This window comes from Lissotriton helveticus, chromosome 10 (genome assembly GCF_964261635.1).
Source record: "Lissotriton helveticus chromosome 10, aLisHel1.1, whole genome shotgun sequence".
Classification (NCBI taxonomy): Eukaryota; Metazoa; Chordata; class Amphibia; order Caudata; family Salamandridae; genus Lissotriton; species Lissotriton helveticus.
In genome coordinates, this window is record NC_136071.1 from 882,720,055 (window position 1) to 882,732,792 (window position 12,738).

Consider the following 12,738-nt stretch of genomic DNA (forward strand, 5'->3'; position numbering starts at 1 on the left):
TGTTTGGAAAGAGAAGTTAGTATCCTATCATATGGAGTCCAATAATCTTCAAAACGACCTCTCTTCTATGTCGAGCTCAATCGAAGGCAAGTGTATTCTACTAGAGCAATCGCCTTCTAGGGCATTGGGCCATCACCACATGTTATGTTGTTATGTTATGCATATTTGTAAAGTGCACTATCACCCACAAGGGTATATGATGCTGAGCAGGTGTGTGCCTAGCCCTACCTAAGGTAGGTTGGTAAATTAAAAAGCCAGGTCTCCAGCTTCTTGTGGATTTCAAGAAGAGAGGAGGAGGCTCTGACGTAGAAAGGGAGGTTGTTCCATGCTTTAAGAGTGATGAGAGAACACTTGTCCTCCTGATCTGATTCTGTGTATGCATCGCGTGTTGGTGGGTAGGAGTTCTGCAGAGCAGAGGTGTCTGATGGTTGGTGGTAGGAGATGTGGCTGTTCAGGTAGGTGGCGCCTGCGTTGTGGAGTGCCTTGAACATGTGTGGGAGGAGTTTGAATGTAGCGCTTTTGTGTATAGGAATTCTGTGTTGGAGGTTGAGGATGAGTCTGGCTGCCGAGTTATGGAAGGTCTGTAGTCTTCTAGTGTGTTGGTTGGTGATTCCAGCAGACAAGGTGTTTCCATAGTCCAACTTGCTTGTGAATAATGTGCGAGTCACAGTTTTCCTTGCGTTCCTTGGTAGCCATTTGAAGCCTCAACATTGTCAGGGTGTGGAGCACAAGTTACTACTTGTGTAACGATATATCTATAAGAGACATTAGTTAGTGATGGATTCCTTACCTTAGAATATCCCCAGGCGTCAGACTGGATCCGCAAAGTTTTGCTTAGCAGTACCCCTGCGTGTCAGTAGGTGGCGTCCTGCGTCTCCGTGTCCGTCATTGGCGTCGTACGCGCCGCGATGACGTCACAGGGAGTACTTAGGCACCACCCATGCACGCTGACGTCAGTTCTGTACACGACATTCCGTGCCAGGAACGCGGAGCCATGCAAGCTACGACCATTGGTGCATACAACTAGGGCCCTGAAAGGTATGACCTTAACCCTAGTAATCAGTTTGCAGAACGGGGAGGATGGGAGGGGCGGTAAGGAATCCATCACTAACTAATGTTTCTTACAGATATATCGTTACACAAGTAGTAACTTGTGCATCTGAAAGAGACGTTAGTGATGGATTCCTTACCTTAGAATAGATACCCCCCGCAATACCAACCACGGTGGTGGGTCTGCGAACAAGATTACACTAGAAAGTCACGGAGCACATAACGGCCAAAGAAGCCGTCCCTCCGGACCTGACTGTCAAGGCCGTAGTGCTTGGTAAACTTGTGCAGCGAGGCACACATAGCTGCCTGACAAATGTCCTGCAAGGGGACGCCGCGTCCCAAGGCAGTAGTGGCTGCCGTTGCCCTGGTGGAACGGGCACGCAGGCCCAGAGGAGGCTCCTTCCTAGCCAAGGTGTAACATGCTTTGATGCACAGAACGATCCACCGGGAAATGGTCCGCTTGTGCACGGCCCAACCTTTCTTGGCACCTACGTATCCAACAAAGAGCTGGTCATCCACCCGGAACTGTTGTGTACGTTGCACATAGAATGCGAGCGCACGTTTTGGGTACAGACCGTGGAGCCTCTCCTCTTCCCTGGAAGGATGCAGAGGCGAAAAGAAGGTGGGAAAAGTGATGGTCTGCTTGATGTGGAAGGGCGCGACAACCTTTGGCAAGAAAGGAGGACGGGTCCTTAGAACCACCTTGCCTGGATGAACTGAAAGGAAAGGAGGTTTGGAAGAAAGAGTCTGGAGCTCACTCACTCTTCTGGCTGAGGTGATAGCTACCAAGAAAGCCGTCTTTAAGGTGAGATGACGTAAGGGACAGTTATGAAGGGGCTCAAAGGGAGCACACATCAGGTAAGTAAAGACAAGATTCACATCCCACTGAGGCATTATGAAAGACTGTGTGCTCCGGTTGGGGAAGGGAGAGGGATCTGCCATTGACCCAATCGCGATTCGTGAGCCACCACTGCAAGTGTCGTGCAGTGCCTTCCGAGATCTGGACATGATCAGACAGGTTGCCCTGATGCTGTGCCCACTGGAACTTCAGGTCCCACTGCAGAGCTCGAATATGCCATCTGGCATGTTGCACTAGCAGGATGCAGGAGGCCATCAGGCCCAGGAGCCGGAGGGTCATCCTGACTAAAACTCGGGACAGAGGCTGAAAGATCGGAATCATAGACTGAATAGACTCGCTGCTCGGGAGGATAAACCCAAAACTGCGTCGAATCCAGAACCGCTCCGATGAAGGGGAGCTTCTGAGAGGGACTCAGGTGCGACTTCGGCACATGGATGGAGAACCCCAGCAAATGCAGGCGGTCGGCTGTAGTCTGAAGGTGGGTGACAACTGCCTGGGGCGAGCCCGCCTTCAACAACCAGTCGTCAAGGTAGGGGAAGACCCCTGGACCTGCGTAGATGAGCTGCGACCACCGGCATCACTTTCGTGAACACCCGAGGCGCGCTGGTAAGGCCGAAGGAGAGCATGGTAAACTGAAAATGCTCCTGGTCTGCCGTGAATCGCAGGTAACGCCGGTGGGTCGGCAAGACGGGGATGTGAAAATATGCGTCCTGCAAGTCCAACGCTACCATCCAGTCTCCAGAGTCGAGGGCAGCTAAGACCTGAGCCAGAGTCAGCATCTTGAACTTCTCCTACCAGAGGAAGCGAGTTACGTCCCGGAGGTCCAAGATAGGACGCATGTGAGAAGTTGACCTGATATATGATGCTCACTAGTTCTAGTGATCACCCTGTATCAGTCCAAACAACCCTTATGGTGATTGGTTGTAAGTCAACCTTATAGACCAGCTATCCTAATGGTAGCATGGACGAAGCAGTCTTAGGCTAAACTCTTTTGGCATGTGTAGCCAGCTGTTTTACCACATATAACCCCTTGAATACCAGATGAAAGGACACCACACAGGTTGTTATGAAAATAAACAGTATATTTATTTATAACAAACACATCTGAACTCTTTATGAGGTCAAATGGCTAAGCACATGACAATCTCTTAAGAAAATACGATAAGTTGAGCAAAATTACAATGGTGCCCTAGGGGCACGTCAAACCATATACTAAACAAGTGGTATAAGGAAATCGATAGAAGGAATGGAGCTGTCCAGAGGCTGTAGGATCGCTGGGACTACACTATCCTAACTTTAGGTAATTAATAGGAGGCCCACGGGACGCGTGTGCAGAGTGTGAACTCACACGCGAGATGCGGAACAAAGTCAATGGACAGTACAGTTTACGAAAAAGGTAAGTACGGACAGTCTTGACTATCTAGGACTAAAACGACTGGAAATCTGGACACTAGGAGAGTTAATCTACCCTTGAGCACCGACATGCTCTTGTTACCTCACCCACGGGCTGCGGGTGCATAGGTGTCAAAGTGTGTCGGGTTTCCGCGTCGAAGTCTATGGAGCCTTGGAGAAAGATGCTGCAGGCGACCAGGAGGAAGATGTCCGGTGCGATCCACGGGTGGATCGAGGAAGATGAAGACCTGAAAGCAGAGGGTACAATGTTCAAAGTCACTAGCCAGTGACCGGTGTGGAACCAGGAAGGAACCAGATGTCGTCGTCGCGATCAGGTGAAGTGTGGACGCTTGACTCTGCAGCCACGTGGACCAGGAGGCGTCTTCGACGACCATGATGGAGGCACGAGCTGTCCCACGCAGGCTCTCGCTGTCAGCGGTGTCTGTTCCGGATTCGGCGTCAACAGGCCTTGGCAAAGGCAACCCACGCGGTGAGTGGAAAAGGCGTCTGGTGCGGACTAGGAGAGTCCGGGGTGCTCCTCTTTTGGAAGGGAGCAAGGGCCAGTCTGGAGCAACCAGACCAGCAGTTAAGATTTCAAGGATCGTCGTCTAGGAGGTCAATAGCCAGCCGGCAAGTGACCAGACAACGCGTCGAACAGCAACCAAGCAAAAAGGCCCCACGCAGATCTCGTGGATGCTGGAGGGCTGGTCTTCAGTGCAGGAGCTACTCGGGGCTGGGGCTTCTCAGTCCCCAAAGCACTTTCTCAAGGATACCTCAGAAGTCGTGCTGGAAGCGAAGTGCAGTCTATTCAAGATGGCCGGTCCCACGTGTCTCGTCACACCCACGGATCTCAGCTGTGCTGCAGATGTAGGTAGAGGTCGGAGAGGTCTGGGAGTCCGGGTCTCGTCGGGCTCTGAAGTCTGGATCCGGCAGGAAGGACGACAAAGTGGACCGCTAGGACGCTTGATGGTGCCTGCAGTTGCAGGGTGGACACTCCTTGCCCACAAGGGAGATTCTTCAGTCTTCTGTGGAGCAGAACGTCGAAGTTCAGAGTTTTTTCTTGTAAAGTTTCAATTCAGGATAATCTAATTTGGAATGGGACCAGCTCCTACCTTTATCCTGCTAAAGGGGGCTGTACTACGACTAGGTCCCTCCTATGGGTGGGACCAGGAAGGGGGGTGGTTACACCCCCTATCCTTTGTCCGGTTTCGCGCCAGAGCTGGGGCTGGAGTGCCCCAGCAACTGGTTTGAACCGGTGTATGCACAGGGTACCTTGTGTGCCCCAGGCATGTCTCATTCCTTTCAGGCCTCCCTACCTCAATACACAAAATCCTGTCTGGGGTGGTGCTAGCACCTCCCAAGGCAGGAAACCCTTTGTCCAGGCCTCCCTCGCTGGAAGGACTCCCAGCAGCAGGAAGTCAGACTTGTGTCTGTGGTGGCAGCATCCATTTTGTGATGCTGGGGCTCGGGTTAACTTTAACCGGGGTTCACAGTTACATACATGTCGTGCCCCTCTAAAAGGGTGAAATGCTACCCCCTCGCCAGAACTGGCGAGGGGGTAGTATTCCAATTCGTATGACACCTTACTCGACATGTTTTGATAATGCTATACCAAAGTTAGCAATAACTGCGAGGATTATAATGCACTTAAGAGTATATGGTATAGCGTTATCATGGAAACAGCTAAAGGACTTGGTTCCGAAAGCTGTACACAGGCTCAGATCACGCTAGAGCACCATCTCACACAATTCCAAGAACTCTGCCTTCAGGATTGAGAAGGCCTGCCATAGGAGTGACTGATAGGAATCTATGTGTCCATTTTAAAGTTAGATATAGGTATACTATATCTACAGCAAAAGGGTGATTACACCACCTTGCCCCAGCTGTGTTAACAGCCAGTTGTGTCAGTTTTTGGATGGTCAGCCAGGGGTGGCATAATACATGCTGCAGCTCCTGGTAGGCCCTGGGTACACGTAGGCCCTGGGTACACCTATGCCCTGGGTACATAAGGCACACTGTACAGGGACTGATAAGGTGACCCAGTATCCAATTAGATATGTACCTAAGGTACATGGAGTCCATTTTAACAGAGAGAGCAGGAAGCCTGGGGTCCTGAATAGCAGGATCCCGGGCCAACTAAGTCAAAAACCAGTAAAACACTAGGCAAAAAGTTGGGGGTAACCATAGTCAGATATCCACTTTCCTACAACGCAGACCCCCTTTGCCCTTCTTGGGAATCAGAAAGTAGTGGGAATAACAACCACTCCCAACTTCCGGCCCAGAAACGCACTTGATGGCCCACTTGGCCAGGAGGGCCATGACTTCCTGTCGGAGAAGAACCAAGTGATCCCCCGACATGTGGTGGCACCGAGGTGGCATGGCTGGAGGGGAGGACTGAAACGGAAGGGAGTAACCTCTGCAGATTATCTACAGCACCCACTTGTCTGATGTAATCTCGCACCAGTGAGGGAGGTGGTGGCAGATCCTGCCACCCACCGGCGTGGGGTGCTCCCCGAAGCTCAGATTTGGAAGGTTTGGAGGCGAAAGCAGCAGGGGTGGAGGTGGACGGACCCGCACGCTGGTTCCCCGACCTGCCCCTGCGGAAACCGCGACTACGGCCGCACTGGGGCTGGTTCTGCACAGGCTTGGTGGATGGGCGTGCCTGACTGCCTCTACCTTAGCCACGAAAGGAACAAAAACCAGGAGAGGTCGAGCTCTTAGTAGAAAGACCTAGGGACTTGGCCGTAGCCCGCGAGTCCTTAAAGCGCTCACGGGTACTGACAGTCTTGTCGCCAAACAGGCGGGTGCCATCAAAAGACATGTCCATGAGTGAGCTCTGGACATCGGGTGAAAACCCAGTCGAACGCAAACAGGCATGGCGCCGCAACGCCACCGTCGTAGAAATCGCCCTGCCCAATGAGTCAGCGGTGTCCAGCCCACACCGAATGGCGAACTTAGCCGCATCCTTACCCTCAGCAATTGCCTGAGAAAGGACAGCCTGCACCTCCTCAGGACACTGAGACAACACTTGAGCAACGGCATCCAACACCGTGTGGGAGTAGCGGCCCAACAGGCAGGCGGTGTTCACCGACCACAGCCCTGAGCTGGCCGAAGAGAACAACCGCTTCCCTAACTGGTCTTTTAGAGTCCTTATCCGGCGGGCCGTAGGGAAAGCACTCTGTGACGTCGAGGCCTGAATGACCAGGCTCTCAGGCGTAGGGTGAGTGGTCAAAAAGGCGGGGTCACCAGGCACCGGTCGGTGGTGCCTGGTGACGTTTGTATCCCCCGTGGCTGGCCTTGACCAAGTGCCCAAAAGGACGTCGGTAAGGGCGTCATTGAAGGGAAGCAATGGCTCCGACGAAGTAGACGCCGTCTGAGGAGGTTGGTCTTGAGGGCCACTGTGGGGAGGTCAAGGTTGAGGGCCTCAGCAGCCCGACGGAGTACCATTGTGTAGGAAGCACCTTCTTCCATCGTAGGCGGGGGAGAGGCGAACCCCGGGTCAGAGGGGACATCGAGGTTGCCTGCATCCTCCAAGTCGTCCACCCAATCTTGCTCAGAGTCACATTGCCAGGCAAGAGGGTCCTCGGACCCTTTCCAGTCTTCGTCTGCCTCTGGCATAGAGGGGGCCGATCGCAGCGGCAGAGCCGGAGAAGGGTCGAACGGCATCAGGAACGGCGCTGGGAATGGCACTGAGAACTGCGCCGGCCGGGGCCGGACCGGTGGCGCCTCCCAATGCGGATCCCAGGCCGGAACAAAATGGTCCTTGAACCGGGGCAGGAGAGGGATAAACGGCACCCAGTGTGGCGCCGAGGGTGGAGCCGAGGGCGGCGTCGGGCCGGAGCCGGCAACGCTGCACCTTGTGGCGCAGGAGCCAATGGCGCAGGATCCTGTGGCGCTGGGGCTGGTGCCGGTGGAACTCTTGCACCTGTTCGGGAGTCGCCGATGGACCTGGATATGGCGGGTAGGCCGCGGGACTCCCAGGCTCCAGAGAAACCCCAGGGGCGAAGCCCCTGTCCCCCTCGTCCGCCTCCGGGGAGCGACGGGGGGGACGTCGGAGAGCGAACAAGCTTCTTCGACTTCTTTTTATGGCGTCGCTTACCGGAATGCGAAGGCGAAGACTTGGAGCCCGAGGAGTGACGGCTCCAGTCCCGTGAGCAGTCCCGGGAACGACCCGTAGACGCGGAGCAGCGGTGTGACGAATGCTGGACCTCCAGCAACTTCCTGCGCCGCTCTTGCAAGGCCTTGGGGGCCATGGCTTCACAGGCCCGGGAGTCGTGGTCCGTCTCCAGGCAGTAGAGGCAAACATCGTGGGGGTCGGCCACCGACATATTCCGGTGACAGGCCCCACAAGACTAAAAGCCGGGCATCCCTACGTGCACCAGGAGAAAAAGGAGAGACAAAAGTCTCAAATTAGTAGTCAAAAAGTGACTAAGGTACGTACTCAATCCGGATCTGCGCTTACTGGCGCGGAAAAAGAAAGTACTGACGTCAGCACGCATGGGTGGCGCCTAAGTACTCTCCGTGATGTCATCTCGGCGCTTACGACGCCAGTGACAGACGCGGAACCGCAGGACGCCACCTACTGACGGGCAGGGGTACTGCTAAGTAAAACTTTCCGGATCCAGTCTGACGCCTGGGGATATTCTAAGGTAAGGAATCCATCACTAATGTCTCTTTCAGATAGCAGGATACAGTGATAGTGTTGACTTGCGCAGTAATTTTCAGTTTGCTATCAATGATTATTCCGAAGTTACTGGTGTGGGTTCTGGATGTGGGTCCGAGTTTGGCTGATCACCAGTTGGAGTCCTATGGTGTGGTGTTCTTGCTGAAGATTACTACTCTGTCTTGTCCATGTTCAGCTTCAGGCAGTTGGCTTTCATCCAGTTAGCAACTTAGATCATGCAGGCAGGGAACTTGTTTCTTATATTGGGGATCTTGTCCGAGAGGGACACTATGAGTTGTGTATCATCTGGATAGGAGAGGACGTTGATGTGTACACGGATGACATTGACCAGAGAGAACATATATGTGGTGAAGAGAGTGGGGCTGAGCAACAAACCTTAAAGGACTCTTCAGATGAGTTATGGGCTTCAGGGAAGTAAGGTGCCAGGCTGACCGCTTGTGTTCTATCCGTTAAGAAGGAGCAGATCCAGTGCAGAGCAGGCCCTTGGATGCCTATCTCATGCAGGCACTTGATAAATTTGGGGTGTGAGACCTTGTCAAGTGCTGCAGAGGGGTCCAGGCGAATGAGGGCTGCCTTGTCCTGTCAAGGATCATACACTCTTGACCTGGGGGTGAGCTGGAGGATGAGGCGGGCAGCACTTCCCAGTAACTCCAAGACCGGTGATCTCGATGGAACTTTGACGATGCCCCCTGGGAGGAAACCATAACTGTCGGCATTTACAGCGGTGCCTGAGCAACTCGGGCCGATGCCCGGTGGAGCTGTCCTATGCAGCTATGAAGGAGTTTGGCTTTGGTTCACCCCTCGGCCGTCACCTACCCAGCGGATATCGGACATTGTTTCCCTCGTCTCCCAGTTGTGACTTCCACCTGCATTCCTTACCCCTGTTTACCATTCCCCCTCTACCTTTCACTCCCCTTAAGACGTTTGTACACGCTAATAACTCAGATTATTGTGTAATCTCATGTTTTTCTCCTAGGTCCATACTTGGCTAAGTAATTATGTAACCTGTAACTCGCTGATCCTCATGTAAAGCGATCTGATACCTCCGGGTCTAGCCAGCACTATATAAAACTTTGCAAATAAATAAATAAATGTGGCTCACTAGGGCGGAATTGATTTGTGAAAAATATATCATTTAAAAAAAAGAGGTTGCAGATAGAAAATGGATGGACTCTAAAGCCCACTGGGGCACAATAACATTAATAGCGTTCTGATTAGAACAAGTTGAAAATGATAGCCGGTAAATATGACTACATATGTAAGAAGAAACTAGAATTTATAATTATTATTTTAAAATAACATGTATCGAATAAGAAATTAATTATGTAATGATGTTTATTAAGTTGGACAATTTAAACAGAATGAAATGTACGCAACCCTCAACATGAAAAACAATGTTATAAGAAGCCCGTCATAGAAATTCCCAAATAACGTAAACCCATGTAGTCCTACTTTGATGGTGGTGGGGAAATCACATGTTTGTATGGTATGAGGAAACCGATGCAATTGACCGGTGAACAAGAAGCGAAGGCTTCGAAAAGCGTCAGGCGTTAATATGCTGTTTTTAATAAATTAAACTTGCAGAAGGAACTGAGCTGCGGCTCGTCCCTTTATTGTATGTGGACAGCATGCTAGAGGAGAAGATTGTGGTGATTGATGATTGATAAAGGGGCTCGCCAACCCCGCCGCGGGCTCGCTGTCTCAAGAGGCGAGAGAAACTGAAGTTCTGTGCGGTATATCTATCTATCTATATGTATGTATGTGTATGTATGTATACAGGTTTAGGTATGAGATGTTTAGGTATCAAAAAACAAATCAATCAGTTTACATACATACAAAACTATTTAAAATTAAAGCAAATTATGTCATGCGACAAACATGTTCTGCAATATTTACAGCACAATTTAAATGACATACAACACAAATAAAGTGGAGATCTTGCACCATAAAAGAGAGAGTCACCTGTGATACTGAATTTGTTAGGTGTTGGAATGTTGTCATATGAATCATGTTGGGAGCACAATCCATAAAATGAAAATTCGGATCGACAGCACCTCTGGGCCATAACAAATGATGATAAAAATTATCCTATGGCCAAATGGTTCTGGGAGGTGCACAAAAACATATGAAGGCCCACCCATGCAAAGGTGATCACGAACTTGAGTTGCATAGATATGAATCAAAGATTATCATCTTTTTTGGGACAGGGAAACCATGGAGGCACAACCTTGATGAAGAGCTACATGTTCACATTTAATTGTATTGACACTTGACACTGCACTGACGTTTGATAGAGCCATGACCATAAAGAGATGCGGAATCGGTGACATCATGAGATGATGGAGGATGATCATTTATTGCTGTTCCCTGAATTGCCTCTTAATATAGATACCCCCCTCGGCACCTATATGACTCACTGATACAAAATATGAGACAGCATGCATTAGAGAGCGAATATGGACAGTCATGTTGTTAATGTGATTTTATGTATTTATTTCGCTCTTGATATGAAATGACCCTGCATGTTGTGTTCCAGTTGTCCGCCATCAATGTTTTGATTACAAAGACAATGTCGTACATAATGATATCTGTACTTTAGGCCATGGGAATCTCATTATTAAGCATGAACAGACTATTATATCTCCACGCAAAACCGAGACACTAAGAGAAGGATGCTCCTCGTGTGTCACAAGGGCAGGGAGAAAATCTCTGGTGGGAGTACGTCCTCCCGGAGTAAACTCTAAGTCACATTAAGTACCCCACAGTTAATGAGATAATGAAAAATAAATAAACCTGGTTGAGAATGGGAAGATGGTTACTGAAGCATCCTAGTTATTACCCATCGGGTTGTGGGAAATGAAAGAATTCCTTCTGTTTTAATTACTGTCAGGGGGTCCCCTGCTCGGCCCCGGCTGAGCTAACTGATTCTCCGCCTCACCAACAGGCGGATTTCTACGGGCCCTTTAAGGACAGCCTTTGTGTTCATGAGGAAGGCCTCGCCCCTGGACCACCTGACTTTGTGGGCCTATCAGGATCCACCTCTCGTCATATGGGGGAAGACCCGGAAGACGCCGTGTCTCCGTCGTGGGAGGAGGACGTGAAGCGCCAGGAGACCAACGCGAGTCAGGAAGCAGAGATCAACACGACGGGACCGGGAGTCGAGACCAAGGCGACGCAGCCCTTCGGGAGAGCCGACACCGGGAGCAGAGAAGGCGCAAGGACGACACCGGAGGAGAACCTGACGTCGGTAGCTGTAAAGCCAGGAGGCCAACGACACCGCGACTCGCCCAGCCACGCGAAGGAGGACGCGTGGCTTTTCCAGGTGCGTGCTCGTTTAGGTTCATTGCTGCGGTTTAAGAGGGGAGGGACAGGGTAGGAGACAGGAGAAGCACCTGGGCACCCCGATTCTTGTGCACGAGTCGCTGTTACTGTGGTGGTGGTTCTGGCTCTTCCCCTCACACCCCCCCCCTATTTCCTACAACCTCATAGAAAGTGCAGCCCACTAAAAGCCTCGTTCTTTCCTTTTCTTTTATGCGCTGGTGAACCCGGACCTCGTCCCAAGGAACCGACCTGAGGACCTAAAGAAGGATCCTGGACCTCTGTTGTTTTGTCTGTCAACAAGAATCTTTTGTTTGATCTGGACTACTCAATAAAGAGAGGAAAAAAAAGACGCCCCCAGTGTTGGCTCCTTCCCTTCTTGTGACCCAAAGGTGACAAGTGGCGAGCCAGCCAGGAGCTTATCCATCTGACAGTATAAGATGGAGACCTTATTGAATCAAATGAGTGAAGGACAGTCCAAACTGGAGTGGGCAATTGGGCGATCTAACGAGCAAGCAGACAGTGATAGAGCTACATTCACTGCGGCTATACAACAACAGGCTGATCACCTCACTAAACTTGCAGAAGGGCAAACACAACTGCTGGCTGCTTTAGGACAAAGCCGAGCCGCACACCCTCCTGGAGCGGTAGTACCTCTACAGAAGTATGTTGCAGGGGATGATCCTGTTTCTTTCTTTCTGAATTTTGAAAGGGCGGCCAGAGCTAGCGCCTGGCCAGGGGAGAGATGGCCCTTTTACCTAGCACCTCTCCTAACCGGAGAAGCACAGGCCGCATACCAGTTGGCCAATAAGGATGGAACAGCCGCGTATGGACATGTGAAGCAAATTGTCCTAGACAGGTTGGGGGTTGATGATGAGACTCACAGAATCCGGTTCCGACAAGAAAGAGGAACCCCTAATGACGCTCCCAAGACTCTTTTCTAAAATTGAAAGACGCAGCAGACAGGTGGTTGAAACCACAAGAGGGTAACATGGATAACGTTATGGAAAAAATTTACCTGGAACAGTTTCTTGAGGCATTGCCGTATGGCACCCAGCGGTGGCTCAGACAGCATGCAGGGCTGACTTTAGATCACGCCATTGAAATGGCTAACTCTTATGCTAGAGCTCAAACCAGGCCTGTATTCCGTGAACCTAAGAAACCTGTTCTTAACAAAATCCCCATAAAACCTGACAAAAAGCCATATAAAAATCAAAGCGAAGCTCCTCCTATGAAGCCTAGACCCTTGAAGGTAGAACCGCCTGTCTTTACGGGTCCACAATGTTATGAATGCGGTGAATGGGGACATATTGCAAGGTACTGCCGCAAAAAGAAAGAAAAAGAAGAAGAACCGATGGAGGTCGGGTATGCTCCTCGTGCCATCCTGTATGCCCAAGAAACAGGATCAGCATTTTATGTAAGTGTCCTAGTAGAC